General features: G+C 42.4%; 1 protein-coding gene across 1 annotated transcript in view; it reads left to right on the plus strand.

Moving 5' to 3' along the window:
• The window catches only part of LOC138965476 (ATP-dependent DNA helicase Q4-like), a 430431-nt gene that overhangs the window by 240114 nt on the left and 168255 nt on the right, over positions 1-22062 (plus strand). The window lies entirely within an intron of this gene.

Raw genomic sequence — 22062 nt, forward strand, 5'->3', positions numbered from 1 at the left:
CGACTGTTGAGTCTCTCAAGAGTATCTACTTCAGGTTAGCACAAGCACCCAATAAAAAACAAACTTAGAAGAAAGAACAAAACAAAAGCTCTGTCGTTTCCTTGAATTATGTTAATCGTTACACGCACACTGCTGCAAAACGTCAGGCGTAAATGACAAAAATGTGTACACACAAAAATGTCTCCTTAGGTGTTGTGTTTGGAAGCAAAGATGTTTTACAAAGCGTAGTGCACCCACGTATAACAGAGCAAGGTAATTAAAATTAAACATAAAACAAGTAAGGTATGTTATACAAACGTTTAATTGTGACAAAACAAAAAGTTACGGTCACTGATCTTCGACCCAGCGGTTTGTTAAGTGAACAGACAGACGAACACTTAAAATACAGAATATAAACTTATCTGACAAATTGTCCAGAAGCTCGTTCCGTAGACACAAGCGAGACTCGATTCAGCAATAACAAGTAAATAAATGATAAGTTAATTCATATACAAATAACAAGGTAGTTATTACACAATACGTTTCTATACGTGGAACCTCAAAAGATGGCGCACATGGAAGTTTACACGGGAAGCTAAATAGCTTTACAAAACATAATCTTCGAGTATTCAGTCAGAGCGACAGACCAAACCCTTCCGTACTTTCTCTAGGGTGAGAGTAATAGTGTCGAGTGTGTACGAAGCTAATTTACTGGGGACGACACCAGATAACCGGAAGGAAGGCAAAGTAACGGGATGGTAATCTGACCAGTTACTGTGACTGACTGGCTCTAGTGCCTCCGGCAGCGAGGACGACTAAGCATTTCTCTCATCACTTTTCACTTCGATTCTTCGACCTTATAGCACTACTAAGGATATTGGAAAAAGAGAGGGGGGGGGGGGGGGGGGGATTGAGAAGGAGGGAGGAAAGAGAGGAGGAGGTGGAGGTGAGCGATACAGACAGACAGAGAGGAAGGAAGAGGGTGGGTGGGTACGGGTGAGTTGGGGACCCCTTCGGTTCAGCTTCGTTTCTTCTCCTGTCTGTGTATGTAAATGTTTGTGTCTGTGCTAAAGTTCGTTTTCTTTTGTTTATTAGGTTTAATAAATACCATACTAAACAGACTGCCTGTTTTGCTAGGGAAATAAGAAAACCACCCACATTCAGCAGTCATCCGATAAGAAGTTGCACAAAATCTCACCACACTCTAAAGGATTCGCTGCATGGCAATGGCATGTTGGCCACCAACAATATTCCACTGACCAAAATAAATGCATTGGTTTTTATTCCCGTCACTAGCCGTAGTATCTGACTTTCACTAGAATGGGTGCGTATTCGTTCAATTAAGCTGTCTGTAGTTTGAAGTTCATTGAAAGCTTTGGTCAAAACGATGCCCAATTGTTCACCGACAGTGTCGCAATGCTCCGATACGAATGCATTTTCTTGTCCTATAACTAACAGTATATATATGCCTATAGCACTAAACTGGCTGCTCATTCGTTGAAGTAATTAAGCAACGTAAAGTTGTGAAACTATCTCACGTTCAGATCAAAACGGTTCTTATTTCATGACTTCGGGAGCGTTTTGCCTGTTCCATATGCTTGGTATAAGTTGGGTGTGTGATGCACACATTAGCAACAGTGATACATTACTCGCAACATATATATCCGCGGCCTTTTTTTGATAGGTCGAATCCCCATTTTTGTCGGATAGGTCGAATCCCCACATTGGCCGGATAGGTCGAATCCCCACATTGGCCGGATAGGTCGAATCCCCACATTGGCCGGATAGGTCGAATCCCCACATTGGCCGGATAGGTCGAATCCCCACATTGGCCGGATAGGTCGAATCCCCACATTGGCCGGATAGGTCGAATCCCCACATTGGCCGGATTGGTCGAATCCCCACATTGGCCGGATAGGTCGAATCCCCACATTGGCCGGATAGGTCGAATCTCCACATTGGCCAGATAGGTCGAATCCCCACATTGGCCGGATAGGTCGAATCCCCACACCAATCCTTCACAACACTTTCTTTTAAGACATCTTCCTCTCCAGCCCCCTTTCACCGTCACTCCGACTGCTTTTTCCCGAGAAAAAAACCCCACACACAAACACGACATCAACAGTTTTAATCTGAGACTTCTCACCGATTGTCCATCGCCAAAACAGGAAATGGCGTGTGTTAACCCGTGATTTGTAAAAATGTAAAAATTGTTACAAATCACGGGGCACGCCCCGCGATTTGTAAAAACATTTTTACAAATCGCGGGGCGCGCCTCGCGATTTGTAACAATTTTTTACAAATCTCGGGGGGCGCCTCGTGATTTGTAACAATTTTTACAAATCACGTTTTTGCGCCCGATATTTTCTTGTCATCTCCAAAGTCAAGGGACAAAAACGAAATCCCTTGACTTTTGGGGTAGCGCGACTGTTAATTTTAAGATATTTTTTCATTTTTTTTTCATTACTAGGATGTCCAATCGTTGGGAAATTCCGGTCGCTTCCTCCCAGTGGAAAGCTAGCAGTGACAGAGTCGCACTACCCCAAAGGCAAGGGATCTATTAGTCCCGTTTCGCTGTTATCCCAATTCGCCCCCATCCCATTTTGGCGACATTTCTCAGGCCAAGTGTCATTTTACAACCATATCATGTACCATTAGCTCCACATCCCATTTTGGCGCAATCCTGTTTCGCCGTTAGCCCATTTCGCCCCCATCCCATTTTCGCGACATTTTACAGGCCAAGTGTCATGGTACCACCATGTCATGTACCATTAGCTCCACATCCCATTTTGGCGCAATCCCGTTTCGCCGTTATCCCATTTTGCCCCCATCCCATTTTCGCGACATTTCACAGGCCAAGTGTCATTTTACCACCGTGTCATACCACTAGCGCCACATTCCATTTTGTCGCCATGCCGTTTTGCCGTCATCCCATTTCGCCGCAATCCCTATTTCGCAACATTTTGTATTGTTGCAAAATTGGGATTTGGCGAAAACGGAATGTCTTCCTAGTTGAATAACGCAGTATAGTAGTATAGTGAGGCTTGGCAAGAAGAATAAATAACAAGTCGCGTAAGGCGAAATTACTACATTTAGTCAAGCTGTGGAACTCACAGAATGAAACTGAACGTAGTCCGCCGCTAGTGCAAAAGGCAGTGAAAGTGACGAGCCTGTTTGGCGCGGCAGCGGTTGCGCTGTGCTTCATAGCACGCTTTACTGTACCTCTCTTCGTTTTAACTTTCTGAGCGTGTTTTTAATCCAAACATATCATATCTATATGTTTTTGGAATCAGGAACCGACAAGGAATAAGATGAAATAGTTTTTAAAACGATTTCGGAAATTTAATTTTGATCATAATTTTTATATTTTTAATTTTCAGAGATTGTTTTTAATCCAAATATAACATATGTATATGTTTCTGGAATCAAAAAATGACGAAGAATAAAATGAAATTGTTTTTGGATCGTTTAATAAAAAAATAATTTTAATTACAAGTTTCCGATTTTTAATGACCAAACTCACTCATTAGTTTTTAAGCCACCAAGCTGAAATGCAATACCAAATCCCGGCCTTCGTCGAAGATTGCTTTGCCAAAATTTCAATCAATTTAATTGAATAATAAGGGGGGTGACAGTGCCGCCTCAACTTTTACAAAAAGCCGGATATGACGTCATCAAAGGTATTTATCGAAAAAATGAAAAAAACGTCCGGGGATATCATACCCAGGAACTCTCATGTCAAATTTCATAAAGATCGGCCCAGTAGTTTAGTCTGAATCGCTCTACACACACACACACACACACACACACACACACACACACACACACACACACACACACACACACATACACCACGACCCTCGTCTCGATTCCCCCCTCTATGTTAAAACATTTAGTCAAAACTTGACTAAATGTAAAAAATGGGATGGCGGCCAAATGGGATGGTGTCAAAATGGGATGTCGCGCAATTGTTATGACACGGTAGTAAAATGACGCTTGGCTTGTGAAATGTCGCGACAATGGGATGGGGGCGAAATGGAATGCGGTGAAACGGCATGGCGGCCAAATGGGATATGGTGTCAAAATGGGATGTCGCGCTATTGTTATGACATGTTAGTAAAATGACGTTTGGCTTGTGAAATGTCGCGAAAATGGGATGGGGCACAAAATGGGACGGCGGCAAAATGGGATTGCACCAAAATGGGATGTGGAACTAAAACCACCCCCACCACTCAGCGTAGAGGCTCTAAACAAGAAAAATAATAATAATAAAAGGCATGCATTACTTTGTGGAATGCGATATTTTTCCATTTTTACATTTTTACAAATCGCGGTTTTAGGTTCGACGTGATTTGTAAAATATTTTTACATTTTTACAAATCACGGGTTAACAGCGTGTCTGGGAGTCGTAAAAGAAAGGACGGCAATGAATCTGAAAACAAAAAAAAGCAGATCGAGTCCCAGCTTCGGGCTATCAAAGACATTTGTGAAAGGATGCCGTAATTGAAAGTTCTTGCGGGTAGGTTATTATTATTGACAGGGTCCTCGGTGTGGAGGTGTGAGAAGGCGGACAAAGATCGTTTACTCTCTCTTACTTTTATTTCTTTAAAGGCATATGTACGCGCTCCCGTGTTTACAAAGTGTAGTTTGCCCATAATCGATGTCAAACGCACCATAAGACCATATAATGACGATATGTCACCATGCGCGGACCATAATACATGCAGTACAGCTTGTTCTAGCCTCTGAAAAAGTGAGGATGTCAACAAAGCCGCGGTGTTAGCTCCCTTGCATCAACGTTACATGTGTTGCCAAATCTATAAATAGGACGATCCAGATCAAAATGAAAATTAACATATCTCAACATTGAAGGGGTCCTAGACCACAATATTTTGCAGGGAACTTAATTTAGCATGTCTCCAGCTGTTGGTAAAGCAATTAGCGTGTATAGTCATCGAGTACATATGCCTTTAAAAGAAGTTGTGAATCCTATTCCTTCCTTTTACTTTTTTTTTAAACTTTTATATTTTTAAATTCTGATTTTCCGAAAACAACATTGTTGATCTTAAGAGAATAAAGAAACAAGCATATTTTCACCAAGACCGCATACTCGTAGTTTTGTCAGTCCACCGCTTATGGCAAAGGCAGTGAAATCGACAAGCCAGAATATTGCGGTAATGGTCGCGCTGTCAGCGGGATAGCACGCTTTTCTGTACCTATCTTCGTTTTAACTTTCTGAGCGTGTTTTTAATCCAAACATATCATATCTATATGTTTTTGGAATGATAAACCGACAAGGAATAAGATGAAATTGTTTTTAAATCGATTTCGGACATTTTATTTTAATCATAATTTTTATATTTTCATTTTTCAGAGCTTGTTTGAAATCCGAATATAACATATTTATATGTTTTTGGAATCAGAAAATGATGAAGAATAAGATGTACGTAATTTTGGATCGTTTTGAAAAAAAGAAATTTGATTACAATTTTCAGATTTTTAATGACCAAAGTCATTAATTAATTTTTAAGCCTCCAAGCTGAAATGCAATACCAAAGTCCGGCCTTCGTCGAAGATTGCTTGGCCAAAATTTAAATCAATTTTATTGAAAAATGAGGGTGTGACAGTGCCGCCTCAACTTTTACAAAAAGCCGGATATGACGTCAGCAAAGACATTTATCGAAAAAAAGAAAAAAAAGTCTGGGGATATCATACCCAGGAACTCTCATGTAAAATTTCATAAAGATCGGTGCAGTAGTTTAGTCTGAATCGCTCTACACACACACACATACAGACACACACACACACACATACATACACCACGACCCTCGTCTCGATTCCCCCCTCTACTTTAAAACATTTAGTCAAAACTTGACTAAATGTAAAAATAGTGCATGATGATGATGATGATGATGATGATGATGATGATGATGATGATGATGATGATCATCATCATCATCATCATCATCATCATCATCATCATCATCATCATCATCATCATCATCATCATCATCATCATCATCATCATCATTATGCAGCAGCAGCTGTTAGCTAAGCAGTAGTGGTTTATAATTGCTATAAGAACTGCCAAAAGTGTTAGCCTATGTTCTACTCTTGCTGTGAGCTGTAATTAACATACTTGCATGTGCGCAGATGATCATCGACCACACAAGTCGGTTAGAGTTTTCAGGCATGGTAACTCACATGATAGGCGATTTGAAGAAGTTGTAACGTCAGGTTTAACTTGATCAGATAGTGTTTCAGATGGTAAGCGATTTTGAGAGTTCGTAACGTCAGATATCTGATGTTTGGAATATAATGTGTTTCAGACGATGAGAAAAGTCTGCCTGAATACTGATTCATAACTGTTCAGTTCCTTACATCATATCAGTTACCGGCACGGTGGCCTAGTGGTAAGGCGTCCGCCCCGTGATCGTGAGGGCGTGGGTTCGAACCCCGGCCGGGTCATACATAAGACTTTAAAATTGGCAATCTAGTGGCTGCTCCGCCTGGCGTCTGGCATTATGGGGTTAGTGCTAGGACTGGTTGGTCCGGTGTCAGAATAATGTGACTGGGTGAGACATGAAGCCTGTGCTGCGACTTCTGTCTTGTGTGTGGCGCACGTTATATGTTAAAGCAGCACCGCCCTGATATGGCCCTTCGTGGTCGGCTGGGCGTTAAGCAAACAAACAAACAAATCATATCAGTTCTTTGTCAAACTTAAATTCGTGTCGAAACGATATGTCAAAGACGAAAACAGATTCGTGCAGCATATTTTACTTGCTGTCGGATGAGTGTACGTTTGCATGTGTAATCTTGATTTACGTGTTCATAAATTGCCTAATATTGTGTAGGGTGAATCTGCATCATAGTAACTTAAGTATGGCGTCAACACGTGAGCCTGTTTGGTCCGTTACATTTTGTTGTAACCCCACATTTGCCTGTCCACCCGAAGACACCCAATAGACGATTTTCGTAAAAAAAAAAAAAACCGTCGGGTTTGTATGCGTTTTGAAAGAGTGAACTGATACAACGAATAATGTAACAAAAACGAATATTGTAACAATTGTTACATTATTCGGGGGGCGGCCCCATTTCATGGCAGATGTAGCTTTTCTTTGAAATTGCTATCGAGATTTTCTCTATAAATATAATTCACTAGGAAACACTGGACTGATAATTATTGTGGTGCACACAAATTCGTGTGATTTGAACAATTATTATCTCACGGGTGTCTCTCTCACGAATGTAGGATAATCTTGTTTCTTTCATTAAACTATCGCATTCCACAAAGTAATGCATGCCTTTTATTATTATTATTTTTTCTTGTTTAGAGCCTCTACGCTGAGTGGCGGGGGTGGTTTTAGATCGAGGTCTCATTTTGGTGCAACCCCATTTTGCCGCCGTCCCATTTTGTGCCCCATCCCATTTTCGCGACATTTTACATACAAGCCAAGCGTCATTTTACTAACATGTCATAACAATAGCGCGACATCCCATTTTGACACAATATCCCATTTGGCCGCTATGCCGTTTCACCGCCATTCCATTTCGCCCCCATCCCATTGTCGCGACATTTCACAAGCCAAGCGTCATTTTACTACCGTGTCATAACAATAGCGCGACATCCCATTTTGACACCATCCCATTTGGCCGCCATCCCATTTTTGATTTATTCTTCTTGCCAAGCCTCACTATACTACTGTATTGTGTTATTCAACTTGGAAGACATTCCGTTTACGCAAAATCCCATTTATGCCACAATCCAAAATGTCGCGAAATAGGGATGGTGGCGAAATGGGATGACGGCAAAACGGCATGGCGACAAAATGGAATGTGGCGCTAGTGGTATGACACGGTGGTAAAATGACACTTGGCCTGTGAAATGTCGCGAAAATGGGATGGGGGCGAAATGGGATAACGGCAAAACAGGATTGCGCCAAAATGGGATGTGGAGCTAATGGTACATGACATGGTGGTAAAATGACACTTGGCCTGTAAAATGTCGCAAAAATGGGATGGGGGCAAAATGGGCTAACGGCGAAACGGGATTGCGCCCAAATGGAATGTGGAGCTAATGGTACATGATATGGTGGTAAAAAATGACACTTGGCCTGAGAAATGTCGCGAAATGGGATAACGGCGAAACGGTACTAATAGATCCCTTGACTTTAGGGTAGCGCGACTCTGTCACTGCTAACTTTCCACTGGGAGGAAGCGACCCGAATTTCCAAGCGATGGGACAAAAAAGTAATGACATTTTTCTTTCTCAATAGATCGCTTCACTTTGGAGATGATAAGTTTAATATCGGGCGCATTTACGTGATTTGTAAAACATTTTACAAATCACGGGGAGGGGGGGTAGAATCAGAGTATAACGGCGTGTGTCTATCTGTCTGTGCATGTGTGCGAGTGGCGTCACTGATTCTGCAAAAAGCGTGCATGCCATGTGAGTGACATGTGATTTTTGAGAGTGAATGCTAACCCTAACCCGAGACTGTATTATGAGCTATTTTACACTTTTTCTAATCTAAGTCTACCCCCGAATAATGTAACAATTGTTACATTATTCGGGGGCGGCCCACGAATAATGTAACAATTGTTACATTATTCGTTTTTGTTACATAATTCGTTGTATCAGTGAACACCTCTGACAAATAACTTCACACGTGCTCCTGTCCACGTGTTTCCGACACACCCTTCGCAAATAATTTGCTTCACCAATAATTGTCCGAGTAAAAAGCAAGGGTATTGACTATTCACTCTTTCACAACCCATACAAACCCGACAGAGTTATTTTCGGAATTCGTCTATTGAAACTAGGGCCGTTTTCTTTATTTTCCTCTCTGATGATTCCCCAGTGGCACTGTATTATGTATTAGAACCGCGCACCAGGGTGAGGCTTAATCTCTTCTGTGCCCGAAATGTTAAAGAAGAGGCGATATGCAGACAATAAAAAACGCTCGCGCTGGACCCGAGTACTCTTCAGACTGGCTCGCTCCCCCAGTATGAACGTTTTTGTCTTGTGCACGTTTAAGATCAAGTGATTGATCTGTGTGGATTACAGGCATTCCCTTTGCTATATAAATACACTGTACATTGCATGCGAGCCGAGGATGTGCGTGGTGACTGACCTTTCTCTTTTATTTGATCACAGTGAAAATGCACACACACATTCACACACACACACACTCTCTCTCCCTCACTCCCTCTCTCTCTCTTTCTTACACACACACACACACACACACACACACACACACACACACACACACACACGTACACACTCACACACTCACACACACACACGAGTACAGACACATGCACGCGCGCACACACACACACACACACACACACACACACACACACACTCACACACACACACACACACACAAACAAACACACGCACACACATACACACACACACACACACACACACACACACACACACACACACACACACACACACACAGAAACAGTAACACTAACATGAACACACACACACACCGCGCGAGAGAAAAAGACGTCAAAGACTTTTGACCGTGACCGTGACGTAATCTTTTTATGACGCTATATTTCTCGTCAATGTGTGACGAGTTTAGTCAGGTCGTCATTTCCCGATTTTGACCTTAACCCCTCAAAAAATACCTCGGAGAATGTTTTGACTGTTTTGAACTCTGTGATGTCTGTAGATTACAGATCCGACGGATGACACTCTGTCATCCTTGGGCATTTTGATGTATTCAAGATGGCGGACAAGATGGATTCCAGACTGCAAAATAGTCGAAACTGCATGCTATAAACTAGCAGAACTGTATTTATTTATGTTTTCCGGGAGATAAAACGGGAGTTAATATGCATAACAACAGTTACATGATTAGCAGACACTAGAACCCGAATGGCTGGTCTGTTGAGGGACCGTTAAAACTGGTTAACGGAGCAGGATGATATAGTTAGTTTTAGCAATATATTTTTTCAGTTACAGCTAATGGTTTAAGCTTACATGTGTTGTGGGCTTTGATTACTGTTGCACTTTGCTTGACCTTCATCGCATTTCAAGGTCATATGAATGTCAAATGTTCATTCAAATGATAAAGGATTATACTATTTTTGAAGATAAAATGACGAAATGTCTTCTTAAATCTTGCCATGAATAAAAACGTTCACCAACACTGAAGGTCACACGTTTTCAAGGTCAAACAGGTCATATATTTTAATGTCTGCAAAACCATCACTTAGCACGTGCATCACTACAAAGATCACTGTCAAGAAGACGAAGCTGAGATTGTATGGCAATGTAACAAGAACAGGCGGGCTCTCCAAGACCATCTTACAGGGTATGGTGCGCGGAAAGAGAAGATAGAGAAGACAAATGAACAGAGGGACAGATATCATTACAGAGTGGATTGGGAAATGTTTTGCAACTTCCCAAAAATTGCTCAGAGTCACAGCCGCCAGAGGTGGAGACAGCTTATGAAGCGCTCGTCGTTGAAGTGGCCCTACCATCCTGGTGGGTTCCAGAATCAATGAGTGACTTGGTCGGTGAGCAAGCAGATAACAACTTAATCCTGGAAAAGTGGCTGTAATACCCAGAATAACTTAAAGTTATCTTGTGCTCTTTTTAAAAAAAAGATCTAGTCAGGTGAGGAATGTATACATCAGACGAAAGGCCTTGTAAGGTGTCACAGCGCCAAGCGATTGACACCATATACACAGTGTTGTGTCAGTTAGTGACGCCCCGAGGAGGTGTATTAGGCGTCATGTCAAGAGGCTAAACCTGATGTACCATGTCTCATATATACAAAAGACCTCTATCTCATAACGTAAAGGTCATGGCGACGAACCAGGGATACTGGTTAGTATGCACTTTACCTCGCCGATGACCACACAGGATGATGTGTAGTTTACCACTCCAGATGACCAGGCGGGATGACCACGCTGGTTTACCACACAAGATGACATGGTCATGCAGTGAGTTTCCAGTTTGAGGGCAGCCACCATCGATCCTTTTTTTAATTGCCGAAATGGTAGCGGATGACTATGCCGGATGACCAATAAATGACCACGCCCGATGATTACGCAGGATGTCATGTAGATTACCAGTACGGGTGACCGGTGAGAATTGCCAGTGCGGATGACCAGTGTGGATGACCTGTGCAGATGACCATGAAGGATGACCAGTGCAGATGACCAGTGCGGATTACCGGTGCGGATGTCCAGTGCAGATGATCATGAAACATGACCAGTGCGGATGACGAGTGCGGATGATTAGTGCGGATGACCAGTGCAGATTATCATGAACGATGACTAGTGCAGATGACCAGTACAGATGATCATGAAGGATGACCTGTGCGGATGACCAGTGCAGATGATCATGAAGGATGAATAGTGCGGATGACCGATGCGGATGATCACAAAAGGATGACCAGTGCGGATGACCGCAAATGATGACCAGTGTGGATGACCGATCCAGATGACCAGTGCTGGTGACCGGTGAAGGTGACTGTTGCACATACCCAGTGCGGATGACTACGATGGATGACCAGTGCGGATTTGTGCAATTTCCAAGGAGTAGACATCGACATAAGATGGCACACGCACATTGACCGACTGCGCAACCACAGCATGCTGTTGCACATGGTAAATTTCTCCACAGCCACACTTCAAAATTAGCATGACTTTAGTTGGTGTAGGTTCTACTCCAGGCGGTTTTCTGCCCATCCTACAACCACCCAGAGTCAACCGAATCAAGATTTGGAAGATCCCCGTAGAATTGCAATACAGCCCTTTTCAGATGGACGTTCAGCAATGGGCTGATGTGGGCGGTAGTTTTTGATTTATGTGGACTGGTGCTTGGAGGTTCTAGCTAGCCAGGTTTCATATCTCTCACGTGATATGTTGTTTGAGATTTTGCACCTGTAGCACTCGCTTACAAACTGCGACATTTGCTGAAAGACTTCACCGATTTTCACGCATGGATCTTGATCTTCTGCAGAGAAATTAAGCACTCCTACGAACACACTGGTTAATGAACAGCTGTCACCAGATGGCCTACGCTTCCATCTAAAATAGCTCTATCGTCTGGTAAACAATCAAATCGGAGAAAACTAGTCTCTCACGATGTTCTTTGATCATCGCCCGCCATTTTGTAAGATCAATTTACAAGTTTTATCTTCGACAGTGAAACCTGTGCTTTGGAACACCATACGCACTAATCACAAGTCCACGAATAACACAGGTTTCACATCAGGAATCAGAATCAGGAATCAGGAATTTTACGCCGCTTGGAACCTTTTTAGGTTATTTGCGCGACGGAAATAAATGACATCTTCTCAGCCTGGATGTAATTCCATGCACACTCATGTGCAAATTGTTTCCATTTAGCAGAATGAAACACGTCAAATGTCTTTGTTTTTTGTCTTGGAAGAGGAGCTCAAGTACGGACACGGACAACACTACAGGCCATACTGTACGTGTCGTCATATTACTCATTACGTTTTCCCGACGTCATGAAGTTATGACGCCATTCTAGCCCTTTTTTCTATGGAATGCCTTTTGTGTCTAAACAAAAAAATCAACATTTGCTAATTTTCCTATAATTAATTTTGTCTCAATTTGACCAAGGATTTAAAGATGTCATCCTGCGGATTTGTAAACTTCAGGAGTTAAACTACCCAAAACCATTAAAACATTTTCCGAGGTATTTTTCAAGGGGTTATTGCCCTGCCGTAAGGACTAGTTCTGCTGGCTGTGGTTCCGCGAATTCCTCCCACCGCCAAGTCGTTTTTTTGTGGTTTATTTCGCATTTAGGTCCCAGGTAACATTATGAAGTTTTAATACGATCAATCGGACCTATTATCAAGTTAGTGTATCAACTTTTGAACGAACTGCGCCCAGTAGTTTCCCAGCAATAAGCTGTTAAGTGGAGAAAGAGAGACAGACACACAGACACACAGACACACAATTAAAGTCTGCTGAGCCCTTGTACTAGCGTACTCGGGGATAAAGTGCATTATTAACGACACGAAGAGGCAGATGCGCAAAAGCAGCCTTGCTGAACAAAGTCATGATAACTCACACCATGATCACTCACACCCCAGGGGGTACCTTGCAATATGCATGTGATACCTTTTTTTATTTGTTTGAGCGTGTTGTATTTACAATAGGAGGTAAAAGAAATGCGCAACAATCGCGCCAACTGTTGCAAGTGATGTTTTCGTAAAAAAACAAGAAAGGTATTTTGTTGGAACGTTTAATTATTGACAAAACAAAACGTTACGTTCACAGATATATCGTCCCAGCGGTCTTTTAAGTGCACAGACAATCACTAATTAGACAAAACGTATCTGACAAAATGTTCAGCCGCTTGCAGGGAAGACACAAGCGAGGCAATCAAACTAACTAAATAATGAAATGTTTCAACAACATATCTTTCTTGTTTTTTTATTCTGAATTTTGGAATGTTTGCAGTCTATTTGTTTTTGGAGTTTGGATTGTTTTCGTCGTTTTCTGAACAACCCTTTTTAACACTATGTAGGTGAACTACGATGACTTTTGTGATTGTATAACGCTTTAGTAGTTAAATATTATTAAATCACCATGTAGAAGGATACAGTTATTACACGAATGTCTTTGCCTAGTTGAGAAACATGTATTTTTTCGATTTTTGAAGCGTGTCTAAGTGACACGTGTGCCTGCGATCACGACTCACTTCACCATTTTGTTTTTTTTGTTTTTTTTGTTTGCTTAACGCCCAGCCGACCACGAAGGGCCATATCAGGGCGGTGCTGCTTTGACATTTAACGTGCGCAACACACAAGACAGAAGTCGCAGCACAGGCTTCATGTCTCACCCAGTCACATTATTCTGACACCGGACCAACCAGTCCTAGCACTAACCCCATAATGCCAGACGCCAGGCGGCGCAGCCACTAGATTGCCAATTTTAAAGTCTTAGGTATGACCCGGCCGGGGTTCGAACCCACGACCTCCCGATCACGGGGCGGACGCCTTACCACTAGGCCAACCGTGCCGACTTCACCATTGCCGTATTACACAATTTATGAAAAGGTAACAAACGAGAACGATTAAATACAATACATTAATCGTACAGCAAATAAAATATCCTCAACGAATCTCTTTTCTTTGTGACGTACCTTATCTGGTTTCTATTTTACAACAACTTAAAACTGTGACAAATGTGTTGGGAGGAAGGAGGGACAAGGCAACGTCTTCTTCTGTGCCCCGCGGAAACGGCTTATTTCTAGAAACACCAATCGACTCTTACAAACGGATCATGGACGGGTGAAGAACCTGATGGGAATGACTTGCCGTTAAAGTCCATCACAGGCGTCCGTTGCGCGAGTATACTCCCACAACACCATGCCAGCTCTCTGCAAGGTCTTCGTGCTCTGTTTCATCTTTACGCCCACCTACAACCTTCTCGCACAAAGCTCCGCTCAACGAAGTGGCGGGTCTCGGTGGCGACCAGGGAAGCACCTCCAGGCAGATTGAACAGAGAGAGAGAGAGATGGGATGAAAATGAAGGATTCTGTGATGACTGGGCGAGGCGCTGAGACCGCTTGTGATTAGCGTGTTGAGACAGCGACACCACTCCGGTCCCCTGGCTGGCATAACATCCTCTCCTATGGCGTCCTCTTCTGGCCCTGGCGGGGCTCGAGGGCGAGGAGCTTGATTAGCTGATGCTGTCGTCATTACAACGTCCTTATTTCTATTCTATCTGAGTCGCTGCTTCTGCACTTTTCTCTGTCTCTCTCTGTGTCTATGTCTCTCTCTGTGTCTATGTCTCTCTGTCTCTCTGTCTCCCTTTCTCTCTCTCTCTCTCTCTCTCTCTCTCTCTCTCTCTCTCTCTCTCTCTCTCTCTCTCTCTCTCTCTCTCTCTCTCTCTCTCTCTCTCTCCATTTGTCCAAAGCATCAGTGTTCATTATATCCACACAAAAACACTCAAAGCTTTCTCTCTGTGTCTATGTCTCTCTCTGTCTCTCTCTCTCGTTCTCTCTCTCTCTCTCTCTCTCTCTCTCTCTCTCTCTCTCTCTCTCTCTCTCTCTCTCTCTCTCTCTCTCTCTCCCTCTCCCTCTCCCTCTCTCTCGTATACTATAAGGCATTTGTTACATTTTACCGACTCTGCAAAGGAACTGTGTTGAGTTGAGGGCACAGTCCTTCCCGTGTAAATGATCCATGTCACCAACTCAGTTATGGCCAATGCAAACTTATACGAGCGTAAATGGTAACAGGCTATTCTCCACTTGGACACGTTTCGTAGATCAACAGCTGGACTGCCCCCTAAACAGTTTGATTTGTTATGTTTTTTTGAGGACATAGTTCTTCAAGTCGCTTGCCTTTTTGTATACAGTGGAACCCCCCTTTTCAGACCTCTAAACCCCCCCCCCCCCCCCCCCCCCCGCGGGTTAGAGGGAAGAATTTACCCGATGCTCCCCAGCATGTCGTAAGAGGCGACTAACGGATTCTGTTTCTCTTTTTACCCTTAAGTGTTTCTTGTATAGAACATAGTCAATGTTTGTAAAGATTTTAGTCGGGCAGTATGTAAGAAATGTTAAGTCCTTTGTACTGGAAACTTGCATTCTCCCAGTAAGGTAATACATTGTACTACGTTGCAAGCCCCTGGAGCAAATTTTTGATTAGTGCTTTTGTAAACAAGAAACAATTGACAAGTGGCTCTATCCCATCTCCCCCCTTTCCTCGTCGCGTTATAACCTTCGTGGTTGAAAACGACGTTAAACACCAAATAAAGAATAAAGAAAGACCTCCAAAACAAAAATCACTCCCCCAAAAAAGAAGCATTTTCAACGTTAACCAGGAAGTGTTTTTTGTTTTTGTTTTTTTCAAAAAAATGTTATTCAAATAAATAACAACAATTAACATTGTCATCATTTTCACGAGTTTTCATTCACAAGCACCTGGGAAATAAATCTCACGTTCCCCGGGAAATAAATCCCCGGTTACCATAGTTGCAGGAAGCCCTATTACATGGATAATCAAAAGCAAACCCAATAGAAACGCTCGAGGATTCTTCGGCTCTTTTCATTGGCGTTTTCCCAGACCTAAACAGACGACAAGACACTGCTTTGCAAAGTTCCAAAAACCAACTGGAAAACTGGCAAAAGTAAACAAAAAAACAAAACTACTTCAATAAATTCGTCATAAACAAATGAAACCTACCGATATGTTATGTCTTCTTACAAAGTCACGGAGTGCGTGTATCTGTGTTTCGATACACAGACGTTCGGAGAAACACGAACGTCAAGTTCAAGTAAAACGACACCTGACACACACATTTTGACCCGTGCACAAGACGTTGTATCGATAAACGAAGCACAAGTAAGAAACAATAATAAAAGCAAAGAAAATAGCAACACGATATGCAAACATCTAACAAAGCCGAGCAAGCAGAATGACAGGTCTAATGAAAAACAAAGAGGTACCGAGTCGGAAACAAGATCGCGATTCTTTCCTTCGCTGTACGACGCAAATCTTCTGTGACCTTTGACCAAACGTAGCTTCCACATTCGATCACCGTGCTCAGCTTAATATTTACAACAGAAAGCCGAGGGGGTGGAATACCGATATGAACCTACAGAAATGTGCATCCTCAAACCTGACATATTCATCCCAACTCATTTTATGAACTCAAAAACACAGAAAGTTGCTTTCACACGCCATCTTTGATTGCCAGTGGTTAGCAAACCGGGACCCGTGTGGTTATCCGCACGGTACCCGTGTTTCAAAGCATGGCTCCCTGGGTTGATTGTGCACTTGTTTTCTCACTACCAAAATGATGACAAAACGATGTTTGATGGTTTGTTGACAGACCAGCTTTTTTGTCGGTCCTCGGGGGGGCATATCGACTTTTGTTTCATATTTATTGACCGCGGCCTTCGGCCTTGGTCAATAAATATGAAACAAAAGACGATATGCTCCCCCTCGGACAGACAAAAAAGCTGGTCTGTCAACAACCCATCAAACATCTTATAATATCTCATTCAATGAATTAAATACAACTTATCGAGTACAACAAGCTGATTTTTTTTTAACGTTTTGTTCTTCGAACACTCACACAAAAATGCGTATTACCAGGAAGTGTTGATTTGTGTTATCGGTCCAAGTGGAGGGATTTCTATTCCTAATGAAAAGCCAAGTCAGATCTGAGATAGTGATCAAAAGTTTTTTTCCCTTCAAGGACTGTGCCTTAACTAATGAGGAAATGAAAGTTTGTTCGTGCGGAAGTGCAGGTAATGGTTTGCATGCAGCCTAATGTGAGACAAGCAGATTGTGCGCCGGCGTGTCTCAGCGTTCAATCATCGTGTGCATGTTACATCCTCGTGCTTCGAACGCGATGCTCACGTACTTGCTGAATGTTGAAAAGACATTCCCATGAATAGAAGTAGGGCGGGGGGGGGGGGGGGTGGCTAACAGTGTTACAGAGCGTATGAAATAACATGTTTTCGCGTCTCTGCACTTTTGACATTTCAAGAAGGACAAGGATGTGAGATTTTTGGATTTTTTTTTTAAAGTAGTGTGTGTGTGTGTGTGTGTGTGTGTGTGTGTGTAGGTGGTTTTACCGACAAATGGGGACGATTGTCACTGGAGAGCAGTCAAATGGGGACGCTTCCGACAAACGGGGACGTCCCCATTTGTCGGCCCGTGCGACCCCATTTGACTGGATTTGAGCAGATTGAGCGACCCCATTTGACTGCTTCCTAGCATCCCTGTGGACAAACGGACTGGATTTTCACACAGATTCATACACATATTTTAGCTCTGCACTTTGTGGTCTGCTCAACTAAACCATGTGATTTTTATCATGTGACTTCAAATGACTTTACAGTAACTGCTTTCATCAGAATTCAGTTTCTATTCAAATGCAGTCAAACTAAAACATTTATTTGAATTAAAAAAAACCAAAAGTTATTGCATTTAATATATTTTATTCAGAGTATTTTGAAAGAGTTCTGATTATTTGATCACGGTTTTTTTTTTGTATTAAAACAAAAACTAACACAGAAACATATACATTCCTGTAAAAAAAAAAATGATTACAATTATTTTGTTATGAGATTTATTTTAGGTTAATTCGAAGTGTTGTGTCTTTGTCATTTGTTGGTTTGTGCAGTGCAGTTGTTTTGTCAGTTATTCTTCTCTTCATTTGTTCTATCGTCTTTCTTCTTCTTTTTTGTGTGTGTATTTTTGTGTTTTTGTGCCTGAAGAAGACCCTTAGGTCGAAACGTCGCTGTTATTCGTTCCGTGTTCGTCATTTTAACGTGAGTACATTGCTTTTTGGTCTCTTTATTGTTCCCTCTCACGTCCAGTCGCCATTGTTTAATACATGTTTTAATGTGTTTTGTATAATCCGGAAGCAGGAGTTTAAAACCTATGTATATATTAAGGGAAAAGTCTGGGTTGTGGCACTCGATCACTAGGTGGGGCACTGCCCTTCGCTCCCTGTTACCCGAGTTCCAATCCTCGTGGTAAGGCGTCCGCCCCGTGATCGGGAGGTCGTGGGTTCGAACCCCGGCCGGGTCATACCTAAGACTTTAAAATTGGCAATCTAGTGGCTGCTCCGCCTGGCGTCTGGCATTATGGGGTTAGTGCTAGGACTGGTTGGTCAGGTGTCAGAATAATGTGACTGGGTGAGACATGAAGCCTGTGCTGCGACTTCTGTCTTGTGTGTGGCGCACGTTATATGTCAAAAGCAGCACCGCCCTGATATGGCCCTTCGTGGTCGGCTGGGCGTTAAGCAAACAAACAAACAAACCCGAGTGCCAACAACAATAGGATGAGCATCAGAAGCGAAGATAAAGAGGGAATTTTTTTCTCTGCGCGCGCGCCAGCAAGCAGGATGTCTCAGAACTGAAGCGGTAATAGTATGATCTAATTACAGGCGATGGGTTTATGGGTCACGTGATTATATATATGAAGTCTTCTATCGCGCGCGTATCTCCAGACTCGGACTCAAGGCGCAGGAATCTATTTATGCCGTGTGAGATGGAATTTTTTACACAATACATCATGCATTCACATCGACCAGCAGATCGCAGCCATTTCGGCGCATATCCTACTTTTCACGGCCTATTATTCCAAGTCACACGGGTATTTTGGTGGACATTGTTTTATCTATGCCTATACAATTTTGCCAGGAAAGACCCTTTTGTCAATCGTGGGATCTTTAACGTGCACACCCCAATGTAGTGTACACGAAGGGACCTCGGTTTTTCGTCTCATCCGAAAGACTAGCACTTGAACCCACCACCTAGGTTAGGAAAGGGGGGAGAAAATTGCTAACGCCCTGACCCAGGGTCGAACTCGCAACCTCTCGCTTCCGAGCGCAAGTGCGTTACCACTCGGCCACCCAGTCCACGTGATGTGGGGGCGGAGCCAAACATTGGTTGATACTTACTGTGTTGACATTAGTTCATTGGCCCCGCCCCAACATCATATGACTTACTAATCCATGGGCTATCATTGGTTCATGTTTTTGGCGCTAAACTATCTGACAGGTAAAGAACTATTTTGATGTGACACGTTATTACTTGGTGCAAATACGCGCAGTGTTTAAAACCACTTGGCGGACAGAACTGTGCATTCTCACAATTCGACACTTACTACATCCATAATAACCACACCGTTGATCAATCGCTGAGAAATGGCACAAATGACAGTTGGGGAAAACATTCAGAAGTTGGAATGATCTTACTGAACGGCTGGCAGACTTTTCCAGAAAGAACGATTTGGTGTACGTGGTCAAATACAGTCGTGCTGTTCAACTTGCGAACAAGAATTCAAAACAGCCCTTTCCAGACGAACTGAAGTATGCATACGCAAAACTTGTGTGCAAGTACTCAGGAAAAGGACGACTCACAGGCCGAGGTGCGAAGAGGAGCAATGGGTAAGCGGATTAATATTTAGTTGCTATACTTCTTATGCGTTCTTGTCACAGATAGTAACTCGTATGAATGTTTAATTTTAATATTATTTTTTTTTATTTTTAGGTTTACAATGTTTCAACATTCATTCCAGTATCGACTGACATTTTAACGAGTGCGGAAAGTCTGTCTGTCTGTCTGTCTGTCTGTCTGTCTGTCTGTCTCTCTCTCTCTCTCTCTCTCTCTCTCTCTCTCTCTCTCTCTGCGCGCACTTCTTCTTCTTCTTCTTTGTCGGACAGATTTTTCACACAAATGACCAGGAAACCAGATTACGTAAGCCGTGTCAGCTGTACCCTTTGTAAAAGTCAGCGTAGCTCGAGAACGGCATTGAAATATTTTCGGTGTTCTTTACCTTGCCCAAGAAGCAGAGCATAAGAGTATACGTCACACACTCGAGTCAAGGACGTCGTAAAATGGCCCTCGGTCAAGTTTTCACCGAGAACCATTTTATGATGTCCTTAACAATTATGTGTTAGTCGGCTTACAATATGCGCGCAGGTTTCAAAGTTTTGATCCATTCGATTATCTCAACAGACATCCTTTGATTGTAAAGTTGAATGCGGGCACATGATGGTTGAAAATACTTAACTTGAAAGTTTCCCGCTGTGGTAGATTTTTATGGTGGTTGTCACACAGGCAGCGACGGCTTTACTGGTCGGACCCAGTTGTGCGTTACCTCGCTTTTGCCTTTAATGACTGACTGACTGGCTGACTTTGGGGATTAACGTCCTCTGAGGTAACTAGGATCTATTTGGGAACATTTACCGTGATACTGTAAGAGGAGCAAGAAAAGAAAAGAAAAATGATGATGATGATGATGATGATGATGATGATGATGATGATGATGATGATGATGATAGAAAGAGAGAAAGAAAGAGAATAGTGAGAGAGAGGGGAGAGAGAGAAAAAGAGAGAGGGGGAGAGAGAGGGAGAGAGGGAGAGAGAGAGAGAGGGGGAGAGAGAGAGAGAGGAGAGAAAAAGAGAGAGAGAGAGAGAGAGAGAGAGAGAGAGAGAGAGAGAGAGAGAGAGAGAGATTTAGAACCGACTCCAGACGATGGGAAATGCTGTAAAGATACATTTGACGTAAAGCGAGTGACGCAATTTCACTAGATTTTTTCGAACTTTGATCATTTAGATTCCAAGTGAGCGGGTCGGCATTGCACACTCAGAGGATGGGCGGTGCTTTGCTATTCCGTGAAGCACCCACCGACAAAACTAGCTTTTCTGTACTTTTTTTTTTTAGATAAAGAGAGTATTATCTCGCAGCATTTGAAGTGTCATTCTTTAGAATAAATCACGTTGATATTGTTGATTTAAATTTGTACTTTGTCTTGTCAATGTTTTGCTTGATAAACAAAAAGGGTCCCTGCTTGAACGTTATAACTTTTAGAGGGTCACCTAGAATCCGTCCTGATTGGTCAAAAAGCCATATGAGGCACTGAACTGGTACTAAAATAAAATAATGTGCTGACAAAGTTAAGCTTCTTTTTTAATACAGTAACAGGATAGATTTCTCCCCCGAAAACTACAGAAAATTGGCCATTTTGACCTCCATAATGTAACATCTTACAAGTAAGTGTAGTTGGACCTGTCTTTAACGACAGTTTGAAACGAGTTGTTATCGCAATTAAAGAAAGCCGCCGTTGGCTACTCGGGTGGTGTCTTATCGCTTTCAAGAGTATGTCAAGAGGTGTGTATGGGGTGCGCTCAAGCGCAGAAGACAACGTGATTGCATTCGGCTAACTCAGAGCCGTCCCGCCCGCCTGGTACGTTTAGCAGTCGGTATAACGAGATGGTAGTGTATGAATTTTATTTATTGGTGATGTAGAGATAGTACAATGTCATTAAAAAAAATAAATTCAAAACAAACATGAGTTTAAAGGTTGTGAAAGACAGGTTGTGAACGTTAGTTTGACCGAAACTGGCAGCCGCAAACACATAATAACAAACAATCAATATTATGATAGATTCTGGATAAATAATGTATTATAATGTGCATCTTGTAGGTGATTGTGCTTTTAATAATTTTCAGATTTGTTTTCCCTGTTAATGCTGATGCCACAGTACTAGTTGATTTTTATAGGGAGAAAATGGTTTTGTTTTAAAATGTTCATTATGTACATTGC

This window comes from Littorina saxatilis, linkage group LG1 (assembly GCF_037325665.1).
Source record: "Littorina saxatilis isolate snail1 linkage group LG1, US_GU_Lsax_2.0, whole genome shotgun sequence".
NCBI classification, from domain to species: domain Eukaryota; kingdom Metazoa; phylum Mollusca; class Gastropoda; order Littorinimorpha; family Littorinidae; genus Littorina; species Littorina saxatilis.